This window comes from Corvus hawaiiensis, chromosome 10 (assembly GCF_020740725.1).
Source record: "Corvus hawaiiensis isolate bCorHaw1 chromosome 10, bCorHaw1.pri.cur, whole genome shotgun sequence".
Taxonomy (NCBI): Eukaryota; Metazoa; Chordata; class Aves; order Passeriformes; family Corvidae; genus Corvus; species Corvus hawaiiensis.
In genome coordinates this window covers 10933307-10957823 of record NC_063222.1, presented here as the reverse complement: position 1 = coordinate 10957823, position 24517 = coordinate 10933307, and positions in this window count along the sequence as shown.

Sequence of the window (24517 nt, the reverse complement as noted above, 5' to 3'; positions counted from 1 at the left end):
GATTTCAGGACTGCCTTCAGACTTTTTTACATAGGCTCTACAGCGCAGCATTAAGCTTTGTTTGGACAAGATTCCTATCATTGCAACAACAAAGAACTTTGCACTAGACCCTAAGTGCTCTTCCCAAGAGCAAAGCACTTAGGAAATGTTAGCACCCAAGCAGCTTTCACCCTGATCATTCAGTTTTCTATTTTCCAATGTACCAGCACAGTGTGAATAGTACACGGGAATCTGCCTTCTTGCCAGTAGCTGAATGAATTATAACCACCCTCAACAAATAAAGCAGCCTAACTTTAGGTGCATAAACACAAACTTGCAGTGAAGTAATTGAGTTGCAAGCTATACAGGATTAAACAATAAACAGAAGAGAATGCATAGAAATGACAGTGATTCTCTATAGGCTTAAAACGGATTTGGGCTGAGTTGGAAACAGTGATTCTCGTGTGAAAATCTTACTTATTTTGTAAAAGTGTCCTTATTTTGACTTGCTATGTCCCAAGAACTTATCTTTATGATTTTTTTTTTTTTAACTAGAAAAAATTAAGTGGTAATTTTTTACAATGATGTGGAAGATTCAGATGCCTGTTCTATAACTGTACTCTCTTTGGCTGGATAAGTAGTTTTCCATCTCTGGATTTTTTTTCCCCCTGCTTACAAAAAGGCTTCTCTACAGTTGAATGTAATAAGTCAAATATAATATAAGACAACATAACATAAGGGAAATATAATAAATCTCCTGTGAGGCTACATATTTCAAAAAATTTTTAGGCTGCCTGTTTTAATAAAAGTATGTCAGAATTATGAACCTATTCCCCTAGAGGGGTAAGTCAGGTGTTACTGAACAAAATATACGTATATGCAGGGTTTCGTTACTGTTTTTCCACAGTAATGAGATTTAAAACAGATGAAAGTCTTAAACCTAAAATGAGGCAATTAACTCCAGGTGAATCACAGCTGATCTTTAGCTTAAAGGTTCAGGTGAGTCATTACTTTTCACAAATTTCCTGATTACTAATCTCCCCAACATAGGGACCAGCATCCTGGATCATTTATCAATAACAGCAGAAGCACAGGAGAAATACCACCCGCTTGTGTCTGAGCTGAGGAAAAAACTAAAGCTCCCTCCAAATCCACCCCCAACTCAATGCAGAATGGCTGGCAGTTCTTTAAAATATTATTGGATGTGATTTGAGCTCAGATGAAGGCAGGAGTGGGGAAAAAAAAAAATCAAAATATTAAATGGAAAACACTTTTCTTTACAGATTTATTCTATCTTGTGTGTGCATATGGCTTTTTCCCTGGCAGTCTTTTAATACAATCCTGTTCCTCACATTATCTGGTTGGAATTACGTTCAAAAGGCTTTGAACCAAACAGTGTATATGAGTTAAAATTATTCAACCTTCTCTATTGTTGCTGCTTATACTATATATGAGTATCCTATGTCTGCTAAAAGGAATAAAATTTTCTTTTCTTTACACACAATAAGTTCTTTATCCAACCTAACATCTCCATGACTCAGGGGCAGGGCTTGGGTTGTCCAAACAATGACAAGCCCTAGATTTCATGTCACTTCAGCTGATACAGGCTGTATCATTGTGTCAGATCTGAAGCTTATTCATGTGAATTCCATGAATCTAAACCACTTTAGAAGCTTACAGTCTTGGTCTGGGTTACTTTTCCCTTCACATTATTACTACTGCATGGAAACATGGCATGCTTAACTACCAGAGTAGTAGTACTGAATTATATCCTTTTCTGCTTAATATTGCATAGCAAGGGACCAGTCTTTCATTGCAGCATTAGCCACAGTAGCACACAATGAGGATGTGCAAAGCTTAAAGGCACTGCTTGCTGGTGCTTTAACCCAACATGGCACTGAGGAGATGCAATACTCTTCAATTATCTTGTGCTAATAAACAATTTAACCAGAAAATGCTAAAGGAAAGTCTGTACCTGGCCTAGCCAAAAAAAGCAAAAGGAGCACCATGATCTAAGCAGTCATAAGAAATGTAAATAATACACATAGAAAAGCTCTGCCCTCTGGCTATGCTGCAGGATGACAGATTACCACTGAGTGCCTCTGTCAGAATCCTGACTCTCCTTAGTCAATGGGCAGAGATCAGCTGGGCAGGGTGATGCAGGCTTCATCACATCCTGGAGCCACTTGCTCTCTCCATTAACTGTATCTAGGACCTAGGAATTCATGCTTCAAGGTTCAGCACCTCCTTTAAGACAACCAAGGGAGTTCTCCTTCCCCATACGCAGACACTGAAATGATCTTGTTCAGAGCCAGCTCAGAGGCAGCTTCACTGCAGCTCTGTTGATGCAGAGCTCTGTCCTGGCTGATTCACTTGGCATTATGCAGATCCCAAAGATATCCGAGAAACCAAAATATGAGATTTTCAACCCTTTCAATTCTTCTGCCCCAGAAGCATGTAGACAGAAATACTCAACTCTGCACAGAGCAGTACTGACAAACAGAACCATTATCAGCTATCCATGAGCACAGATCCCTTGCCCTGAGCACTAGGTGGGGATGCAGAGCCCTGTACAGCAAAGCACCCACAGCAGAGGGGTGCAGCACTGAGACCCCCATCTACTTCCCGACTAAAGGGAATTATAGATGAGGGTGCAGAGGGCACAGAGATTTTTATTAAACTTGATAAGACCCCTCTCTAAATATATTAAATCATGTCCTGTTCTTAGAGAAAGCGGCTTTGAATTTCTAAGCTGGCTGCTGGATATACTCCAGGGACTACTGTCACACACATATGTGCAGCAACTGATCCTCAGCACAGCATTTTTCTCTCTGGGGAGACTGACCAGTTTAAAGGCAGTCAAGATGGAGAGTCCAACACGGCAGTGTGGAAAGGAGCACTTGTCACCTCACAGGTGTCCTTCTGCAAGACATCTGATGGTACCCAGCAGTGTTCTCTGCATTAACACATTAGGATAATGGAGATGGAACACTGAGGAGGGGAAGAGAAAGCTACAGCTTGTGATCAAGTCTTTGTAAATCACTGCTTCACACTGAGAAAATAACTGCATGGATTATAACATGCCAATATTTTGTTGTAAGGGATCAGACTAGCATAATGTCAGAGCTCTACAGCAAAGACACAGTCCTGTTTCTCTGAAATGCCTGTGCTTTCTCTTCCCCCTTCTCACTTCCTTCTGATGCTCTTTCCAATGCATGCAAAAAACCAGAGAGGCATCCACAGAGAGCCTACTTATCTCAAAGCCTGACTATCTTCTGCCCAGGATGACATCGGAGCCCTACAGAAATCTCCATGGCAGCTGTGGAGCAGAACATCTAAAGGCATCACAGAAGGTGAACTGAGGTTGTATAGACCTGGTTATAAGAAATGAAAGTATTCAGAAATCACTGATAGCATTCAAGAATTAAGTGCCGATATTTAAAAATAAAACTGTTGTCTAACTTTCATCACATTTCCTACTTGCAAACTTGCTACCCTCTTCAGAGAAGGTAAACAGCATTACTTCATTTTATTGGGGGGAAACTGAGAAACAAAGCAATAAAAAGATTTGTCCATTATAATCCAAAAGACCCACAACAGAGCTGGACATCATTCTGAATCCACCTGACCCTTTGGACATGAGATCTAGACAGGGCACCCCAGCAATGCTCCTAGTCTCTGGGTGTTAGTGCTTGGCCAGTGAGTCCCAACTCTGTATCAGTGCCAGACCCACTGCACGCAGCAGCCACCCTGCAGGATTCCCACTGCCACCAGAGAGGGGTGGATGCAGTTCCTCAGGAGCTGCAGGGCAACCATGTGGGGAAGATCTCCAACACGACACACCCCAAGTAAGCAAATATTGTCAATAATACCCAATTAAAAGAGAAGAAAGTAAAAAAAAAAAAGTGGCATTTTTCTCCACTTATTGCCAGCCAAGTGCTGCTTTTACCCAGGTAAAAATATTACTGGAGTCTACAGGATGGTAGAAATATATTTTATTATTAGCAGTTGCTGAGAGCCAGCTGTGTAAACTTTCTCCTGATTCCTGATGGTGGGTTGAGCAACAGTTTGATTTACCACATTCAGATTTCCTTTTGGTTGGTCACTCTATTACATATACACATGAGAGGACCCCACAGAAAAATTCTGGCCCAACTTCACTTTAAACTATTAATGTAATACTTTGACTCACACGTCTCTCACACTATGAATGTTTTGCTAATATGATATACTATTCAAGATGAGGATAAATCATAGCTGTAAAAAGAATTTGCTTTCCACTTCTAGAAGCACCCTTTGAGTACCCAGATAGAATACTGACCTATGACATAATGAAAGTCTAGTAAAAACTAATTTAATAAATGCAAATCTATTAATAAACCCAGCCAAAATATGGAATGAGGATGTTCACCTTCTCCTTAGTTTTTTAATTGTGCCAGGGATAGAACTGAGGATTAAGGCTATGATCATGTTTCTGCTGGTGTCTATACCAGTTCATTTCACAAATGGGACACTGGGACTTTAAACACTCATGGAATAATAATCATCAGCTGATCATTAGTGATTTAAATACAAAATTGAAGCAGTAGCAAACTGCTGAAAAGCTCAAGCCGCTATTCAAAGCTCAGTTTGTGTCCATTCTGACCTGAACCAAAAAAGACAGCTGGTTCTGGGCCCAATTCAAGATAGTTTGGCCTAAAATGGTGCTGGAAGCAGGAGCTGGCTTGCTAACAAAGCATTTTTTCCACAGAAAGAATAAATTGTAGAAATTTTTCCAAAACTTCTGCATGCATTGCTAGAATAGCTGAATTGCTTTAAACCATTTCTATTATTAACAAACTTTCATTGGTTTCAGAAAACAAGATAGTTTCTGAAATTTTTAACAGCCATATGTATATATGAAAGAGAGAAAAATATTTGTCCCTTCTTAGCTACTTATTATCCAATAATAAACTAAATTTCCCTCCCTGAGTAGTATGTTCCCTTCCTGAGTAGTGTAATTTTTCTACAAGAAAGGAAAATACTGGTGCCTGATCCCAAGCTGGGATCTTGATAACAGCAGAAGTCATCATTAAATCAGCTGAAAGCAGTTCATGTGACCCAAGTTCAACATATTAATTAAGGATTTCTATAAAGCCGTCTGCATTACAAACCTGAGCCAAAGGTTCCATTAAACTGGAAAAAAACCAAAATGGATGAAAGTTACTGCAGAAAAGCAATTTGAATGATCTCCGAGGAACAGTGAATGTGGCTGCTTTCAGATTCCAGGTAACCACCTGAGCTAGGTGGAATACCTGCAGTGTTTGAAACCTAGAATAAATAAAAAGAACCTGGTGTGGATTACAATTTAGGCATCTTGCATTAATTTAAAGAACATCCATCTTCATACAAAATTATGACAACCTCAGTTTGTTACAAAAGTATTCACATATATCATTTTGCCGATATAATGTGTTGGTCGCTTAAGAAGTCTGAAGTGTTTTTAGCTCTTTGGAAAAAATCAGAAGTGAACTTCTAGCTCAAGCTTCAACTTATGCTTCAAGCCACTATAGGCTAATAAAGCATGTCCTGCAAATTACCCAGCCCACAGTGGATGTGCTGAATCAGTGCTTTACAAACCACCAAAGTCTTCACAGGAAAGCCTTAGTCCTATAACAAGCTGATCTCACCCACATCAGAGGTTATGAGAGAACTTTGCACGCTATAGATCAGCTCAAATTGTGCTCTCAGCCAGAGGGAAGGCTCCTTTTCAATCTAAGTAGGAAAACAGCAAACTCAGTCCTACCCCTGGAAATTTTTCCACTAATACTGTGTTCCTTCTGCTCCCTAAAAGGCAAAAGAACTTTGCCATCTGTGTTTAAAGAATGCAGAGTACAGAATTTTTGATCAGCCTCTTGAGGCAGGTGCACTTTCACACTAGATATGTACTGATCTAGCCAAAGAGAAACCCTATCCTGTTGTGACCCTGTGTTCTTCTGTCACTCCCATGGCTTAGTACAGCTAAACCCTTCTCCTGCAGGGAGGGTGTTTAGCTTTGGGTTTTATTGCTACCACAACTCATAGCAAGTTGTCTTCCTACCCAAGTTCTAAAGAAGACACCCAACAGTCAGATACACAACTTGGTGATCTTTTGAGCTCAGCTAATGCTAAGTCAGCTTCTTTGATGAACTCCATGCTACAAATGCCAAGTCTCTTAGGAAATGGAGTACTGGTTTTGGTGCTGAAAGTAAATTCATTAAATTATATTCTGTGTGACTTCTACATAGGGAAAAATCGGGTTTAGCTCCCTCAGCATACAGTCTTCTAAGCAGATGAGTCTCCAGTTAGAGAAAGATAGAAATCATTCATTCTGAATCTAAACATACTTGGACTTTAGATCACACTGATTGGAAATTAATGCCTCAGATTTATTTCTAGTTAAATTAGACTAAATAAATTCCACAATTCACAATGTTTATTCTTTCTAGATCTACATACAGTCAGCAAACAGCTACTTAAAAATTTCCAAGTAGCTCTGCTATATTTTTGATTGCCTTCTGCAGCTCAGAACCATAAAAGGTATAATACACAATTTTTTCCTCTTTCCAGTTTTCTTTGTTTTTCTCTCTCTTTTTGGCAGATGTCAAATAAAGGGATTTTATCTTGCTGTTGCTATTGCTCACTTTTCAGCTGCATCTATGATCTCATCACAGTTAACTAGAGTGTTCCTCTGCTTCCACACAGCATAAACAACAGGACAGACACAACAGGAGGGATAAGAGGAATAAAACAGCATTAAGCAACAAGCTCTTTTAAATGTGTGAAGAGATAACGTCTTACCTGCTACAAAAGTCTCCTCTCAAGAGAAGTGCTGGTTAGAGGGGGCATGAAATGCTGCACGTCTAGAAGTTCACTCAACAGACTCAGCCAGCCATTAACTGCACTGCCATTGAAACACACGATTGGTGAGTGGCAGAGCCTGTGTAGTCATAGTTCAACTCACCCCAGTTCCAGCCCACCTGCAATTCCATACTCCTCAGATGCAAACCATGCCTCCTGCAGGGACATCTGCATTGTAGGGGCAGGTGAGGGGTTTTTTTCACAGGAGGATCTCTTTCCACAGGATGACACATCTATCAAGTTGCATTGCCTTCTTTACCTGCAATAAGAATGGCAGAAGCAAAAATTGGTCTCTGAATTGCAACTTATATGAAGAGTTTTTCCCTCCATTATTTTTTTTTTTTTTTTAGTTTTATTCAGAGAGAGAATGTTCAGGGATGAGGTTGTGCACAGAGCTCATCCTTCAGCTGCTTAAAAAGATGGTAAAGCTCATTGAATCACCCTTAACTTGCTACCTCACCTTCAGGCAAAAGGATAATCTATGGCTTAGCTGAACTCTAGCTAGGAAGCTGACATGGACTGTGAAAGATCCTGTGCAAATCCTGTAGGAACAGGTGGGTTCAGATGCATTAAACTGTTAATCCAATAAAAAGGAAGGGACCACATTAGTTACACATGCAATCAAACAATATAACTACACTCATTTTAAGGGAATGACTAATTTGTGGAAAGAAGGATGTGAATTTGCATGACAAATGTACAGTTTCATTCCCACAATTACAAGCCTGAACTATTAGCTTGTTTCCCACCTGCTGTGTTATAGAGGACAAGAAGGAAGGGCTGTATTTATTACTGCTCACACCCACACTGATTTACAGCCAGAGTTCTTTTCCAACAGTTTGAGCTATGTTTTGGTCCAGGATAGATAGCCAGAAGAAACACAAAGTCAAAATCAACAAGAGCTGAATATAAACCTGTGTTCACAAGTGTCTGATCAAATTTATGATTTTCAATAATACGTGCCTAGATTTAAGTCTGTTTTATGAGGAGACTGCAAAGCAAATACTGAATTGTTTAAACTATTTTTATTTTCCATGACCTCTAATACTGCTACACTGCAAAATAAGGTCTCAAAATTCACGATTTCACCACACAGGAATCTGAAAGATTTTTACCTCCTTTCCAGGTCCTATATTTAAATGTCCATACACTTCATAATCTTTTCAGTGGCAAAAATAGTTATCCTCACTATTAATAAGTTTACTAGTGATATTTGCATCTGTGTTGTTATTTTATTATAATACAGAGAAACCAAGGAAGAGCAAAATTGCTTATAAGTACAGCTATAGAGATTAAATCCTGTTCTGGAGGGATTTTGCAACGTGTTGAATCTTGGTTTCATTCTGACTGGAAATTCTCCAAAGGAATGTTTTTCCATAGGAAAATGCTGATTCATCAAAACCAAAGCATTTAGCAGTAGAAAAGGCCAACTACAGTGGAAATCTATCTTCTGGTGGAAATATGCCCAGGCTTCTGCCAGCTTGCCTGAGGCACTGTGCTGCACAGATGGGAAACCAAAGAATCCCAAAACTAAATATAAAAAGTTTGACATGGATGTAAGATCATGGAAGGCTCATTAGCTCTTGTTGCCAGTGTCCTACATTTCCAAGGTTTCTCATTCTAACACAGTTCACCTGGAGTATTGCTGGGCTGGCAGAGAAGGATTCAGGGTCCTGAGAAGGTAGATGCCCATGATCTCCAGGGCCAGGATGTCCACTACTCCTGCCTTCTCTTACCCCATTTGCCAGGCAGGATGACAGAGCTTCATTTTATGAGAACATTGTAAAACCCACAAAGCTCATGTGAACTACAAAACATATAATTACCACTTCTTCTGAAAAAAAGAAGTTTCTCTAAACTGTCTTTTGTCCTGAAAACCACTTCCAGCTCTGTAAAACCTTACATGGAATTATAATGTCTTCTACAATGCTCCTATTGAGACATTCAGAGCCATTCCCTTTACCATTAAATGCTTAAAAGGGCCAGAGAGGTATCTTGTCCTCAAGCTAAAGAATATTTGATATTTTTGTCAAGTGAGGAAGTTTTATTAAATATTAAATTAAAGAGTCATTAAAAATACATTGAATTATAAGTATAGGTCAACCTACCCCAAGTGTTCCCAAACTCATACATCTGGGAGCTGCAGGTGCTAGGACACCCTGAAATAGGCCATGAACTTGTCACCCACAGTTCCCCCACAGTCACAAAAGGATGTTTATCTACCTCACTGCTCCTGGGAATGTCGATGCCCTTACTCGCACCACAGGAGAAAGAATGAGACTCCACACAAAGTTCCTGCTTGGACCTCACAGCCTGGGTAACTTGTGGGATAAAACTTGCAGGGAAGTTCATGACGAGAGAGCTCCCACATTCCAGTTGACTCTGTTACTGTAGATACAGGCCAGGGCAAAGGGTTTGCACTGAAGGGTGAGCTCAGCTTGCTAATGCAGAAAGAGCAGTGCCCATAGCCGGTGGTGAGATCTGCCAGCCAGAACCCAGGTCAGAGCACACCTGCTGAGGAGATTGTCACAAACCGCCTTCCTTTTACCTCACCAGATCCTCCATGCATAAGCAATTCTCAGGGCACTAGGCCATCACAGACTGCCCTGTGGTCATTGCTCCCTGCTCCGCAGGGAAGGACTGAACATTTCTCAGCATGCCAAGAAATCCAGTTCTATCTTCCAACTTTATTTAATTTGGACAATTCTACTCAGAGCCAGCGCCAGCAGCAACAAGGAACTGACTACAGGAGTGCCAAATGGCTGACGCTCAACCTAAACAAGCCAGAGAATGCAAACTACTTCAGGAGCAGGATTGTCATGGGCAATAGAGTTCTCAAATCAATGACAACTCTAGGTATCTCTGTAAGACAGGCATTCAGTGCAGCTTTTGGGAAGTGGAGTTGACTTCTTGCTAAGCAAGTCATCTTGCAGGGAGCATGTGACTCTGGTGCCCCAGAGTTCAAACCATATGCCCACTAGCCCTGGGGGGCACAAGAGAAGTTTAAACTTTCAAAATGAAACTTAAATTCAAATACCAATGAAAGAAGGCACAATAATGACTTAAATAACTGACATTTAGTACAAAAATTGCTGTTTCTGCCTTTGTTTTCCAGTTAGATCACGTTTTATCATTTAGATGCACTAAAAGATGGAACAATGGGAATTACTGTAATGGAGTTGCATATAGTTAATAATTCTCTAACGTGTATTTGGGAAAGTATCCCATAAATGCACAACTCAGCATACAGTTGAGATGCTGGCTAAAAACCACCAGCAAGTTCATTATATATCTGAGAGCTACCATATGGAGTATCAAACAACTTACAACCTACAGCTTCTAATGTGGCATTCAAAATACATTGACTTAATTGAGGGTTCCTCCTTTTCCTTTGCATCTCTTTCTTGAGGCAGGCTTTCATGCGTGCCCTTTTCCAGTATTCTGGAGCCTTGCCTTTCCTCCCAGACCTCAAAGATATTCTCTTAAGGCTACCTCAGAAGGGCTAGAGTAGAGTACTTTGGAGCTTTTAAGACACTGAAACTTCAGACCCACAGGACGACCATTATATGAAGAATCACAGTCTGACTGTAACAAAAAAATCCACCACTGCAACAGCATTAATCCTTTCAAATCAAGTCACACTCCCTCTCTGGACACAAGGGATTCTTCCAGGAAAGCCTCCTCCTCTCCAATCTTCACCATCCTGTCTAGAGAGTGAGGGAACCCTTATATTTGCTCAGCTGTAGTTATTCTCTGTGAAATTCCTCAGTGGAAGCCAAAGGATAATGGGGATTATAGAGAAAAGGAACAGTTAGAAGATTCAGGCAGTCATGATTTTGTGCAGCCAGAACTGTGCAATGAAAACAGATCTCTGTTTTCAGAAAACTGTAGGACCTTTCATGGGATTACTTGCTACTGATCTCTACTAAGAACACTGCTGAGCACAAAATTCTGGGAGATGAAAGGGACAAGAATCTAATAAAATCATTAAGTAGGATTTCCACTGCTTTCTTCTAAACTGGTCTTATTCAGAAAGTTTGACCTTTGGAGAATTGCTTCTTGGAACAACTCGTTCTGGAGCACACAGGGGAGAGGATGTTCTGACCCTTGTCCTGAAAACACTCGAGCCTGGCTTGGCACAGCTCAAGAAGCAGCTCTAGTGGGGCTGTTAGTGGCAGTTACCACCACAGCATCCATGCAATGTCCTTGAGGAACAAATTGCTGGGGAGGGGGGCAGTATATCAAAGGAGTGTTCAATCTAGTAGAGTGATGCTAAACTCTAGAAAGAGGAATTTTTTCAAAACTTGATTTTGTTAAATGTGCCCTGAAATGAAAATATGCAAATTGAGGTATTTAGCAAAGGTGTTGCTCTTGATTTGTTTCAATCAAAAATCTATCCTGAGAAAAGAGAAATTCAACTCCTGCTCATCAGTAACCTTAAGTAAACTAGGAAAAAGAAACAAATCCACTGAAATGAAGGCCAAAGTATTCCACATGACTCACAGCCAGTGATCAGAAGGACGTAACTATGATAAAATTAAAGAATTAAATTAAGTTCCCTCTATTCCCATAAAGTCACAAGGGCTGATATCTCCTCTGCTTGTTCAGCTAGGTTGTCCAGGATGTAGGAGACTGGAGCTTGGTTTTACCAGTTAGAGAGGGACACAGAAAAGAATGGTCTAGCAGGTACTTTAAGGCACACATGAACTTAAAAAGGACATAAAAATGAAATGGTAATTAATAGGTTTGTGAGCCATACCTCAGGAGTACAGTTTGAAAATACACAGTGTAGTATATAAGAGAACAGTTTGTTTTCTAAACAGTGAAATTCTGTACATAAAGCAAAGGACAAGAAAGGAAATTTCTCAGTAAATAAAGCTATATTATTGCTATCTGCTAGAGGGTTCCTTGTGTCTTCCTTTGGAGACACTGAGATGGTCCTACCCTTTGAGAGAGGGAGCTGATTGTGTGACTACAACTACCGGTGCGTAGACATGCACCTAGCACCAGTACTTACAGGCACAGCAGAAGGAAAAAAACCAAACTTGGTTATAAGAGAAACTTTGAATATCTTGCAAATTCATGCAAGATGTTATGGGGTACAGTTTCAGGTTTCTCAAGGCTCCAAGTGTCTCTCTTGAGTACAAGGTACATTGATGTCTTGAGATATCTTCATAATCACCTTCCTCTATAATGTTTTTCTGCAACCTCTTCCCTTCCTTAAAAGTTCGGTTGCCTACATCCAAAAGCTGTTCTAATAGCACACAGCTGTGTAACCTTGAATCCAATTTCCATAGACAGGGAAGGTGTCAGGAGCAGGGCTTGTGCTGTTGCACCTGGACTTTCCACTTGGACACCCTCTGCCCATTGAATTGGGAGATGTATTTGATTTTTCTCTGAAGGATATGATAGGTTCATTGCACCTGGCTTTACACCTGGCTGAACTTTCTCTTTGCCTTGACTCCTTCCCTTGACCTTGGGCCTGTCTTGTCACCAGACTTGTCTGGTGATCACTGGACTCTTCTCTGGACCTGGCTGCTCTCCCTGGACCTGCTGTGCCCTCGTTCACGTGCTGTGGGGCTGGAGCCTTGTCAGAGAGGCTGCTATCTGCCTGCCACACTGTCACTCCCAGCTCCCTGACACACAAAACATTTCACCGGGGCATTCCAAGCACCTGCTGAGCAGTACCCATGTACCAGCTAATGCAAACAGCCCAGCACTGAGCATCTGCTAGATCAGTATTTTAAATTAACTGCTGAAGTATCAATGCTGCAGTTGCTTCATCTTGGGAAAACTAGGGAGAGCTTGATTGATGTTCATGTTGTGATGGAAAGTTTTTTTCGCTGACTTTGTGGGGGGTGGTTTCCATCCCTTTGTGGAGCCGTGGTTTATTTTGTTTCTCGTTTTGTTTCTTGATAGTTTGCCAGCATTCTCTGGGATAGATTATTCCTCAGCATTTTCTGAACCTCTGTCAGTACAGTCCAAAGCTTCCTTCTCCCAGCTCTCATGCATGCAATGACTCAGCCCTGGCTCTCACTTTCCCTTTGTTGAACTTTGTGACAATTTTTTCAGCTGCATTGCTGTGTGGCCAGAAGAAGTATGTATACAGTGTGCCAAAAACGAATTTCAAACAACAGAAAGAAAAAGCAAGAAAGCTATTTGTTTCTTTTGCATTAGAATAAAATCTGCATTTTATGTCTCAAATCCATGGGCATAGGAACACTCACATTTATCTGTGCAGACTGGAGTGACACAGTAAGATGCTCAGCAGTTGCTAAACCTGCAGAAAGTTTTAACTCATGGAAGTTTAGAATAACAACCTCTTATTTCATGGGCCTCATATCACGATATAATCAGAGGGCACTGACAAGACACATTTGAGACTTGACAAAGTTAAGTGATGAAATGAGCTGCAGTGATGGAGTTGTGGACATACAGAGTAGGTTAAGACACAAAGCCTCTTTGAATTACAGGCATAGAATGGGTTGCAAGCAAATGGCCCATTATTGTTTATTAAACTCAGGGATGACAGAATTAATGTCTACAACTGTTGCGATCCGGTTTAAACCCAGAAAAGCAAAGCAAGCTAAGTCTCTGAGCACAAACCGAAAAGAATTTAGAAGGTTCAAAATATTCCCAGAAATGAGATTAAAACCAAACAAGATTAAATATTGTTGCCAAAAAATGGGTGTATTTTATTTCTAGTAGAGAGGCAAAGAGGAGGAAAGAGAAAAGAAAGAGAGAAAGAAATAGAAAAAAGAAGTGTGCAGGGGGGGTGGGGGAACAGGGAGAGGTGACAGGGGTTAGGTGGAAGCACATCACCCATCTGAGGGTCCCAGCAACACCTCGTTGCTCCCCTCCATTTGGTCTGCTGGTGGTGAGGGTCCCCCATCGCCACCGTGGCCACACTCTGCCACACATCGCCACGCCACACACCAAAGAGTTCAGCATCCCATGGATTAATATACACTTCGGGCCAGGTGGGAACACCCACGTGTCTCTCTTGCAGGGGCTGGCTTGACACACTGACCCTTGCAACACTGAAGGTCTGTTGCATCATCTCTGGTGCTCTGGTGCAGGGTCTGGGGGCCCCTGTGCTGGGCCATGTCACCCCCTCCTGCTGTGGATAAGCTTCCCCCTTCCCCCTCCCCTCCCCGGTGAGGACCCCTCAGCTGGGCTCCTCTGCTCAGTGGAGGATGGGCAGTCACTGCACCTCTGACCAGAGGCTTTTCTCAGATACCCAAAGCTTCTCCTCCCCCCTACCCTTTGGTGGAGGGTCTGTGCGAGCCTGGCAGCTGGTAGTCCTGGGGCTGTGGTCCTCATCTTGGAGGTGTTAAGCTTGTGCTTTGTGAATGTCCCCAGCCCTGAGTTTGTTACTTTATCTTATCTTCATCAGCGAGCAGAGTCAGGCCTCAGGGCCCCATTCAGGGTGTGGGAGTCTTCTCTACAGCTTTTGGAACACAGTTTTAAAAGTCCTTTAAGAAAATGTTTAAGTCATAAAATATAGTATTTCAGTCTCTAACAATCCACCCCGTGACTTAAACTTTTCTTCTGATGTTTCTTCAGTTTATGGGTTGCCCACGGTGGGTGATATGTAGAGTGGTTAGTAAGAGAAAAGATAGAAGTAACAATGTAAGTAATACAATAGTTATTCCAATCACCAAAAATGTAAATTCGATTGCAATCATTAATCCAATGCTTATTAGTAAGCGCCTCCCACCCTGTGAACCCAAAGGTCAGTTTTCTTTATTTGACAGTGGGTGTGAGGGATTCCCCAATATGGTCTTTCTTGGATGTTGACTTAATATGTTTTGGAATTGATCATAGAGTTACACAGTTAGTCTTATCAGTTTTGCAGATAACATTTGCTCCTTTTAGTCACCCAACCTTTTTGTGTTTCACTGCATTTTATTGATTAGATTCTAATTTTGCCGGGTTTATGGCCAAATTTCGATTTTTCAGTAGCCATACAGGTATCGTTTTGGTGGTAATTTTCTGACCCTTGCCAGTTTTAATTCAGGGTCTACATGCTACTTTAGACCACATTTCAGAGAAAACTTCACAGTTTTTTCCCCTGTAAAGTTCTCTCTCATTTGCATTCCAAAGCTTTCTTTGGACATGACAATCAAGTTCGGCAGCTGGCAGATGGTTTTGCCTGCAGCCAACAATGATCACTTGGATGTTACAGCAGCCATTTCATTTGCCTCTGAATGGACAGAAGCAGATAATAATGTCCTTGTTCACATAAGCTTGATTCTTTTTTTCCAAATTCTATTTCAATGAAAACATACAAGGAAAACTCTTAATGAACAGGGCAATGTGAGGGTCAGGGAAAGCAATACAGGTACTAAATAAATGAAATCCTCGATCCCTGACATTTCCCACTCCCCAGAGAAAATTCACATTTAAAAAAAAACCCTCTGTACTGCACCATGTTACTGCATAGTTATCGAAAGCTTGATGCACCAGTGTTTCCTAACTTATGGAACAAGTAGTTTTTCTGTGAAAGGGGCCTGGAGCACAATTAAATCCCAAACTGGAGCCTTGACTCAGGCTTACTAGAGTAGCCTGAATTTTCCAAGCTTCAAAATTTAGTGAGAAATATATCAATTAAGTAGAAGAATTTGATAAGCTGTGCACATATTTTTCCTACTCTTTCTCAGACTAGTTTTGTTACAGCTGTGCTCTGCTACAATGTTTTATCCAGTTGCTGAATAACAATGACTTACCTTGATCTCCCAGGCAGAGCTCTGCCTCTTTAAATTTTGTGTGAACTCTCAAACACAAGCCTTTGCCTTGGCATAAGAGCTGCAGGGTTTTTGTTTCTCTAAGAATTGTTTGTACCATTGCTGCGGGCCAAGGGATCCACCTCTGCTGGATTCTTTTGGACTTAGTTCTCTTGTACTTCACCAGTGTTCAGATTCCTAATTCAATGAAGACTTATTATAAACAACTTCTCCTCTCACCATCTTTTCTAAGTCACAGTCAGACATCTTCCCCGGGAGGGATGTGTTGTTGCCATGGCCTTTCCTTAGGATATCACTTACATAATAGCGCGATCTCTGCGGTGACGCGAACCTCCTGCATTCCTGGCCACAGCAGGACAGTGTGTGAAACATGCACCCTCCAGGAAATAATGGTTCTGTTGGGAACAATATAACTTTTAAATTTTTATTTTATCTCTCTAGTTAGGCTTGATTTGACTTTGCCTTGGGGAAAGGAATTTTCTTTAGTTTTTAGGAGCTGTAGCATCACTCTTAAGGAGATGGGCTTAACATACCAACAGACTGGGAGTAGCCCAAAGATACCCAGAAAGATAAAAGACCATCAACGGAACATCAACGGATCATCAGAGGCCATCTACGAACATCTACCCTCAGATGCCACCTCTGGCAGAGCTGGAGACATCTGGTCCAGAAAGGACTGATAAGAAAATTGAAGAATGAAGATCTAATTAACATCAGAGGCAAGGAGATTTGGATCCAATGAGAAACTGAATACTGGGGGTTGCTCAGCTCTGGACCAATGAACTTTGAAACAGTGCATCTCTACGGGTTTTGATTGTATAAATTTGGGGGGAAATCCTGCAAAACATGTGTGTTTGGAATATTTTCCTTGGCATATCCTGGCCAGAAAATAAAGTAATGCCTGATTCTCTAGCACTTCAAATATAGTGCTAGAGGGTTTTATTTTCTCACCGATTTTCAGTGACAATTCCAGTTACGGTAATACTCTACTTGGCATCTCAAGCTAGAGATGGGACTGAGCTAAAACATGCATGTCAGATCCACGTGTTCTCTGAAGATCAGGCCTCTTAGTATGTACACAAACAAGGGCCAGGGTCACTATAATGTTTTTCTTCTACCTCCAAAACTGTCTCCCAGCTTGACAGAATCAATTTCTGTGCCATGGTTGAGGTTGCTCAGCCTTGAAAACAAGAACTTTCCCATGAGTACAAATTTATCTGTCCTTCAGGTTAGCTGTGGGAAAGGGTGGAAAATGTGGAGGTGGAAGAGTCTTTAATCCACTATTTTACTGTCAAATAGTTTATCAACCAATAAATATGGATTGTAACATTCAGAAAAGTTAAACTATTTAATTATTATTTATGGCACTCTATACAGTCATAGCACTGTAAACTGTGGTTTAATATAGTTTAAGAAGGATAAGTTTGTGTTTGTTAAGCTAGGAATGAGCTCATCCACACTAGACAGGATTCTCTAAACCTTGCCTGATTTTAGGAGTTTAATAGTATTTGACACTCCTAAAAATCCTGCGTACCCTGTGTACAAGGTAAGCAGGTAAGGGGCTCACCAACATAAGACCACAGGAGACAGATGGGCTGGCAAAGCCCATTCTGCTTCATTGCCAACCCTGAGCTAATGGATGAGGTGGCAGGGGGAGAAGAAGGAAGATGACAGTGACTAAAGGAATGTGTAAATTATATAGAGTGAACAAAAAGAAGAGATGTTTGTGGTGTGACATCAGAGATGCTGAAAGGACACTTAATAGTCAGTGTTGGAATGTCTTAACTTCATATAAAGAATTAGCCCTGACTGCCAGGTTACTCATTAGGAGCATTTTGGGTATACTATTATCAGCAGTTTTAAGGGAGTTGGTTTCTTTGTTTTTTTAAAAAATGTGATGTATTTTTACAATTTCTATTAGGTGACATGTAGGGAAAGCAGAACAAGAAGAGGGAACTAGATATATATTAGACTACCTGTACAAAATGGTGCTATTTCAGGGAAATTATTTTTCTTTATCTAGTGGGATAAGTTTCTGCTATTTAACTGGAAGTTAATTTTCTCCCAGTTCTGCATAAAAGATCTGAAGATCTGTTTAGGTGATTATTCTGGGGCAGACCGACATAACTCTTGAGCACAACAAAAGAAAGAAAGACAACTATGTTTTATTCAGGCATGAAAATATTAGAAAATCAAATTTCACTGAAAATTTACAATTTGCTGTATAAGATGAATAAATCACCAAGTAAAAGAACCATCAAGACTAGTCTATTATTCTTCTGGGGCAAAATTAAACCAGCTTGACATTTTTACTGAGGAAAGGGGAGCTTTTTGCAAAGAATGGACCATTTCTCTTCTCCACCGATTTCTGTAAGGCATCAGTGAAACTGCAAGCGGTTTTCTCCAGTACTGTGGAGAGCAGAACCAGTCCTGATGGGCTTTGCTATTTGTATCATTAGCTTTATACTAATTCTGTTTCAGAAGTGACTAACAGCCTTTAAGACTTTCACATAGTCAAAGTATCATTGGAACATCATTCTGCTTTGTACGGGGACAGCTCAATTTTTCACATATGCTTTGAACATAATTCTTACCACATATGAGCTAGGAGACCACTTTCAGTGGTCTGTGAGTTACAAAAGCTCAAAGAACAGTTGAAAATCTGAATTGCAGCCTTTCTTTTCTGGTTCTAAATCTGAGTTTTTAAAACCTGGCAGTAAAGGGAACATTCAAGTGGCTGGTTTTCCCAGCCTTTACTCACAAGCGTGTGATATATCAAAGAAAGCCTTTCTCAGAGGCCTGTAAGGATATAAAGGGATATTGACTTCAGGTAATCTAGAGAGGCATCTTCACATGTAATATTTATTATAACTAATGGGAAGGATTGCTTAGTTACAGAAACAACCAAAAGCATTTTGCATTTATTTGCAAACCCTCCCTCAAGACAGACATTTATCTGATCTTAAGTTCCCCTCTCATAATCTCCTCTTCAGCAACATCATAGAGTTCCCCTCCAGTAAACATTTGTTCTGAGGATGGGAATCCACCATCATCTTGCCTCTGCTGAGTGACTTTGCTGACTGGAAAAGCCAGGAAAAATGGAATAAATCAATGTGATGACTTGCCATCCTCTTTAGTAAGAAAGAGCCACAGATTTTACTTTGCTGTGTATCTGACATGAGAACTGGCAGACAAGTTGCAGTGAGCCTTGAAAACCCTCTGTAGACACACTGGGTCCCACTGCCATGGGCATGGTAAATAGGGAAGGCTGTAGAAACCACAATGAGGAACTCTTCTGGAAATTCCAAGTTACAGCAAATATGGGAGCCCCGGGAACTCTTACTTCATTGCCAAAGCTGTAATTTAATGTTCAGACTGAATTCATTGCACTGTGCTTTGGGGAGACAATGCGGTCTGGAGGTTACAGAGGAGGGCTGGGAACCACAAGTATCCTCTTGGGATTCTACCCAAAATGAGCTGCTCACTGCGTGACTTGAAGGAAGTCACTTAATCTGATTTCTGTATGCCTTAGTCAATTTAGATATAAAACTGGATAGAAAGCAGAACAAAGCTAAAATTTCCTGTTGCTGCAGTCAGACCTTATCTATGCAGAATAAATAATTCTTTTGACATAATTCATTATGGAAGGGAATATCAGAGAAGAAAGGTGACCCAGAAACAGTCTGGTTCCTTAACAAGAAGAAAAACCAAGCACAAAGAGAAGTAACATTTTCAAATATTGAAGAAATGTATACAAACAGTACAGCAAACACTAAAATGCTCACAGTGCCTGCAGACAGTGACTTTTGGGTAGGACAAAAGTCTGAGAAGTCTCAATGGCATTTTGTCATCCATCCATGAGAAAGCTGATACCTGAGCAATCAGATTGACTTTGTTGGTGCTGAGATGAGGGTGCTCATTTGGAATAATTTGATCAATAGTTTTCAGTATCCACTTGTGAGAAAGAAGCAGAGAATATCAAAGCTGTAAGTAGACTTACTGCTGTCCTGATGATCTATGGAAGAGGACAGAATAGTCCTACAGGGTGACATTCCTACACAGTATCCAAAGGCACTCACAGAAAGGTGGATCTCTTTATACACTTCTGCAAGTTTGAAAGTCCATTATTTTCTTTCTGGCTTTACCACACTCAGGGCTTTCTAGAAGCTGCTAATCTGTTTTAGCTCTGAACATATATGATTATGAAAGAGAAGTGAACTCCCCTCAGGATGGAGAGTTAGATAACTGTAGGATTTTAGGGCAAACAAACAAAGCAATCAACCCAGGCTACCCACAAAATGGCCTACATACTGAAACTTCAAGTCTGGATCCATATTTCAAAATATTCTGAAAGTTTAAAGGGTTTTGCATGGAAAATTACCAAAAGAGAGGTGTGGAGACATCACTCCAAACGCAAATTCAAGAACCAAAGACAAGCAGAGGAATTTTGTGCAGATCCCTGTTTGATACAGGAAGGATTCTGAACACATCAAAGTAACAGCAGTTCATCATCAGATGGAGATTTTAACCCCTGGATATTAATTTATGAAATTATATTTTATATAGATATGTATTTTAGCCCTGTTTTCTTTCTCAGAAGTACAGGCTCCTCATCAGAGTAATGCAGGCCTGCCTGTGAATAGAGAGTGTTACAGTAAAGCTGTGGTGACTGGCAGAGAGGTGAACCATTTGGAAAGTCTGCAGGAGCCCAGCCAGCATCCAAGGAAATTTTACTCAAATAAAGAATCCTGGACAGAGCTTGAAACATACCAAATCATTCAGTTCATCTAACCCAATGTTCTCTGAAAGCTGTACCAGGATCCAACCAAATTAATGGCCATACATTGAGCCAAAAAAAGAGAAAAGTCTTAGCTACAGCAAGATTTTCCCCTCTCAGTTTAATATGCAACATACTGTCAACTAAAATCAAAAACTGTATAATATATTTTAATTGCATAGTTACAATTTCTATGTTAATTGCTTTAAAGCATACTTTAAAATATTGCCTTTAAAAGTCAAATGAATACAATGGGAAAACATTCTGCAATAAGCATGCATTCTCCCTCTGCTCACAAATGGCTTATAAAATTCAACAGTAATATTTTGGCAATCAGAACTATTTACATAGGAGACAGATGACTAGGCATGGGAAAAGCAGCTTTTGTTCACATCAAAGGACCACATACAAATTCTCACATAGTACTCTCATTTTTAAAAATCCTCATTTTTATTTACAGAGAAAAGAGATTGAGCAATGTGATAAAAGCATGAATGGTCAGAAGTACAGCATGTTGAAAGGGAGAATGCTGCATTACTAGTATAGCATAAGGAAAAGTCTCATTGCATCATATAGGAAAGTGTCTCAGAGTTCAACCTGGGGACAAGAAAGCATGGCTCTGGCAGCCTCTGCACTCTTTAAATGTCTGGCAGCATAAGGAACTTGCTAGGAGATATTTCTTACTTTGACTGGCTGATTATAGCTATCTCTTATAATTGCTGCCTCGCATCAATACCCTTTCTCATTACAAAAAAAACCCCAGTTTATATAAGGAACCTCCAGTTTACATGAGGAAAAAAACTGGGCATAGAAATCCACTTCTAAATCTTTGGGAAAAAGTATCCCAACAGGATATATTGTACTTAAGATATGAATTCTGCAGCAGCTCTGAGCACAGACAGTTCCCGGCTTCAAATTTACTACTTCACACCATGGCAACTTCAGCTTGACTGAAGAACTTCTAGGAACCTGGTTTTAATTACATGTTGTATCACACAAGTGCTTTTGGTGATGAATACAAGAACTTGTAACATATTACCTGATCATACAAATACTGCACAAGATATTAAACTTGCCTACTTTTTTCCTCCCTCGATGGCTGCTGTTGTGTTTAGAGCGAATTTGGTCCTCCCAACTTCAACATGAATTCCATCAATTTCTAAACAGCTAAATAATTTTTTACATGACAGCAGAATGTAGTTTGCTGTTCACAAATTGTGAACCACTGAGGTATGTTGGAAATTAGAGAGCAATGACAATTCAAAACCCTGTGGTATCTCAAGGGTACACAGCCATTTCTGCACGTGCATGCACATACACATTATGTAACACATGGTGTTTAACAGAGAAATGTGCACTGAAGGTCTTAGAGTTGCCATGCTTGCCTTCAGACTGTCCACATTGTACACCCAAAATCTCTAAAAGGCTATTTTGCTTCTGCAATGATGATTGTGGTCAACATATTCATTCCTTGGGCATGGTGGAGCTCTCTACAGTAAGGGCTAGTTCCTCTTCTCTGGAGTCAGACATCTGTTAAAAACAGTCAGACACCATCTAGAAAATTCCCCCAGGAATGCAGGATCATCTCAAGGCTCCTTCCTTCCTACCTGGACCACTTTTCTCATTATTCCTTTTTTAACACAGTTGTGTAACAATGTGTGTTTAACAAGCACAAACACAACCAAGACACTTCCCATCATAGACGCTTCCCTTTAGGAAGAGGATGACAGGCACACTGTCATGTGGCAGATGGTTGTTATATTATTTAACATTCCACTGGAAGACACTGAAATATTCCTACATACAGTAGGATAAGCTATGAAGGCAAGAGTTAGTACCATGTGAAATGAAAGAGGCAGACACCATTACATCCTGCAAGATCACTCATTTTTCCCTCCCTGGATCTGGTGTAGTCCCATGTGCTCTTTACAACCAACAAAGCTGAACATGTCAGTCCTGGAGAACTGACTTTAAGGGAGTGACAGCTCAGATTTCTTGCCCACTGAATTGGCAAATTCCCCGTGGCATTTGTTTACCTGGTGTGAACCTTTTCCAGCTATTCAAGCATAGTCTGAGGCTACTGTACTCCAGACAGTGCAGAGTCTGCCTGCTAACAGCAGCTCTAATCACTGACCACCGGCTGGGCACAGACCACAAAGCTACAGCTTGCTTGCTAATTCATTAGCAGTAGTCATTTTTACCAATTGTAAAACACCTCAAAATAAGGTTAAAAATAACCTGTGACTTTAAATTCCATGTAGATGATTGTTTCAGGCAATTTGACCTTCTCTGGTCAGGGATGAGTGACTCGTGGATAAGAGGAGTATTTCTAATACTAAACATGTATTTAGAAGTCATTCAACCAAATTGTTTACCAACGGAAGAGATGTGTTTACTATACAGTCAATACTGCTTGATCTTAGAGGAGAACAGCTTGTAAGGAAGGAGATTAAATGACTCATTAAAAGTTGCGATATGCATTTTTTCTATTCCCAGGGAATAAAAAATTCTCTTATTTTATGAGTGAAACGCAAAGTTCTGGACATGCATACTTCTTTCTCTGGTGTTAAGCTTTTTTTTTAAAGTGCAGGCTACTGATCTGGGAAATAAACTTTCTACCTTTATTGCATAGATATAGGCATCTGGAAACAGTCAAAGAGCATCGTATCTCAACTCCTGATAAACTAAATGCTCAAAAGTAGACCTTTTTTCAAGGTATAATTGCAGTAACAAGGAACAACTCTTGCTATAGAGTCACTTTTATCAGATAGAAAATGCTGCTTTATATGCAGGCCACTTACTTTCAGAACAGTTTTGACTAGAAAAATGTTTGGAGAAGGTGGGATGCTAAACTTGCTTTTTCCATATTGGTGATGGCTGGAAGTTCCAAGGATTAACTAGACCATTCCACCACCTTATAAGGGACCACGTTTTACTTCTTTAGCAGACAGAGGGGATCTGAAATCCAAAGAAGCTTTCCTAAACATTTTAAAGTATTCCACAGCTTCCTCAGGCCTTCCCCTAGGAGCCATGTTACTTTATATAACTTATGAGCAAAGAGCTGGGTGGTTAAGGAGGTGCAATGTATGGTTTGAACTCAATTCAGAAGAATTGTGAACTGAACTAAAGTGGGTTGGATAAAAAAGGGAATAGCAGCTGCATTTAACAATGATCAAGGGGAAACAATTATCTTAATTTAGTCCTTATTTCAGAAGTGTTTTCATTTGAGACCTCTGATTCAAAAGGAAACATTTTAATTATCATTTTGGAAAATAAAAAGCAATACATTTTAAATCTAATTTGATCTGTATCAGAAATCCTTCCAGCTGTCCAAAGACTGTTAGCACAAGCAAGAATGCCCTTCACCTGTTTGAGATTGTCCTGCTACTGGTGCAGGTTAAAAAAAATTTCTTAGCCCTCAGCAACTATTCAACATGAGTAAAGTAGCTTTACAAGAAACCTAAATTTGTTCCTCTCTTTGCTTGGCCTGCATGGTCAATATTGTTGTCTTCCAAGACCAGGATTTGAGCAGTCTGGGCTCTTGCAAGTCAGGTTGAGCATTTTTAAGTCCAGCAAGAAAGTCTGATGCAATGTGAAACTCAGTACATTACTGGAAAAAAAAAAAAAAAGATTTCGAGATGCATCCAAATTCAGTGCTGAAGGATGAGTAGGTTCAAGATTCTTGTTTTCTCTAAAATGTCATGAACCTCTCAAGTTTTGGCATGACACCCTTCAGCAGTGCAGTGCTGCAGCCTGCTTGCACTAAGTGGTTCCATTGGCTTCCACACAGGTGGAGTAAGGCACATACGGCAGAAGAAAATATTTTCCTGGCTGAGATAGATAAGCTTGTGACAAAGCAATCTATTTTTTTCCTTTTGTTAAAAAGTAGTGTGTAACAAATTTAAATTCAAAGATTCTCCTAAACAGAGAAATGTTTCAAAATTTTAGTATAGTAAATAATAACATTTTTCATTCTCTTGCTCAGTGAAAACATTTTATGCAAGAGCTAACCAAAATAAAAAACCTGCAGCCAGAAAAACAAGTGTTAAATCATGCTGACAGTCTTGCCAATTTTATGTATTTTCACTGAAAACAAAGGCACTAGCTACTTATTTAATTCTACTTTAAAATATGT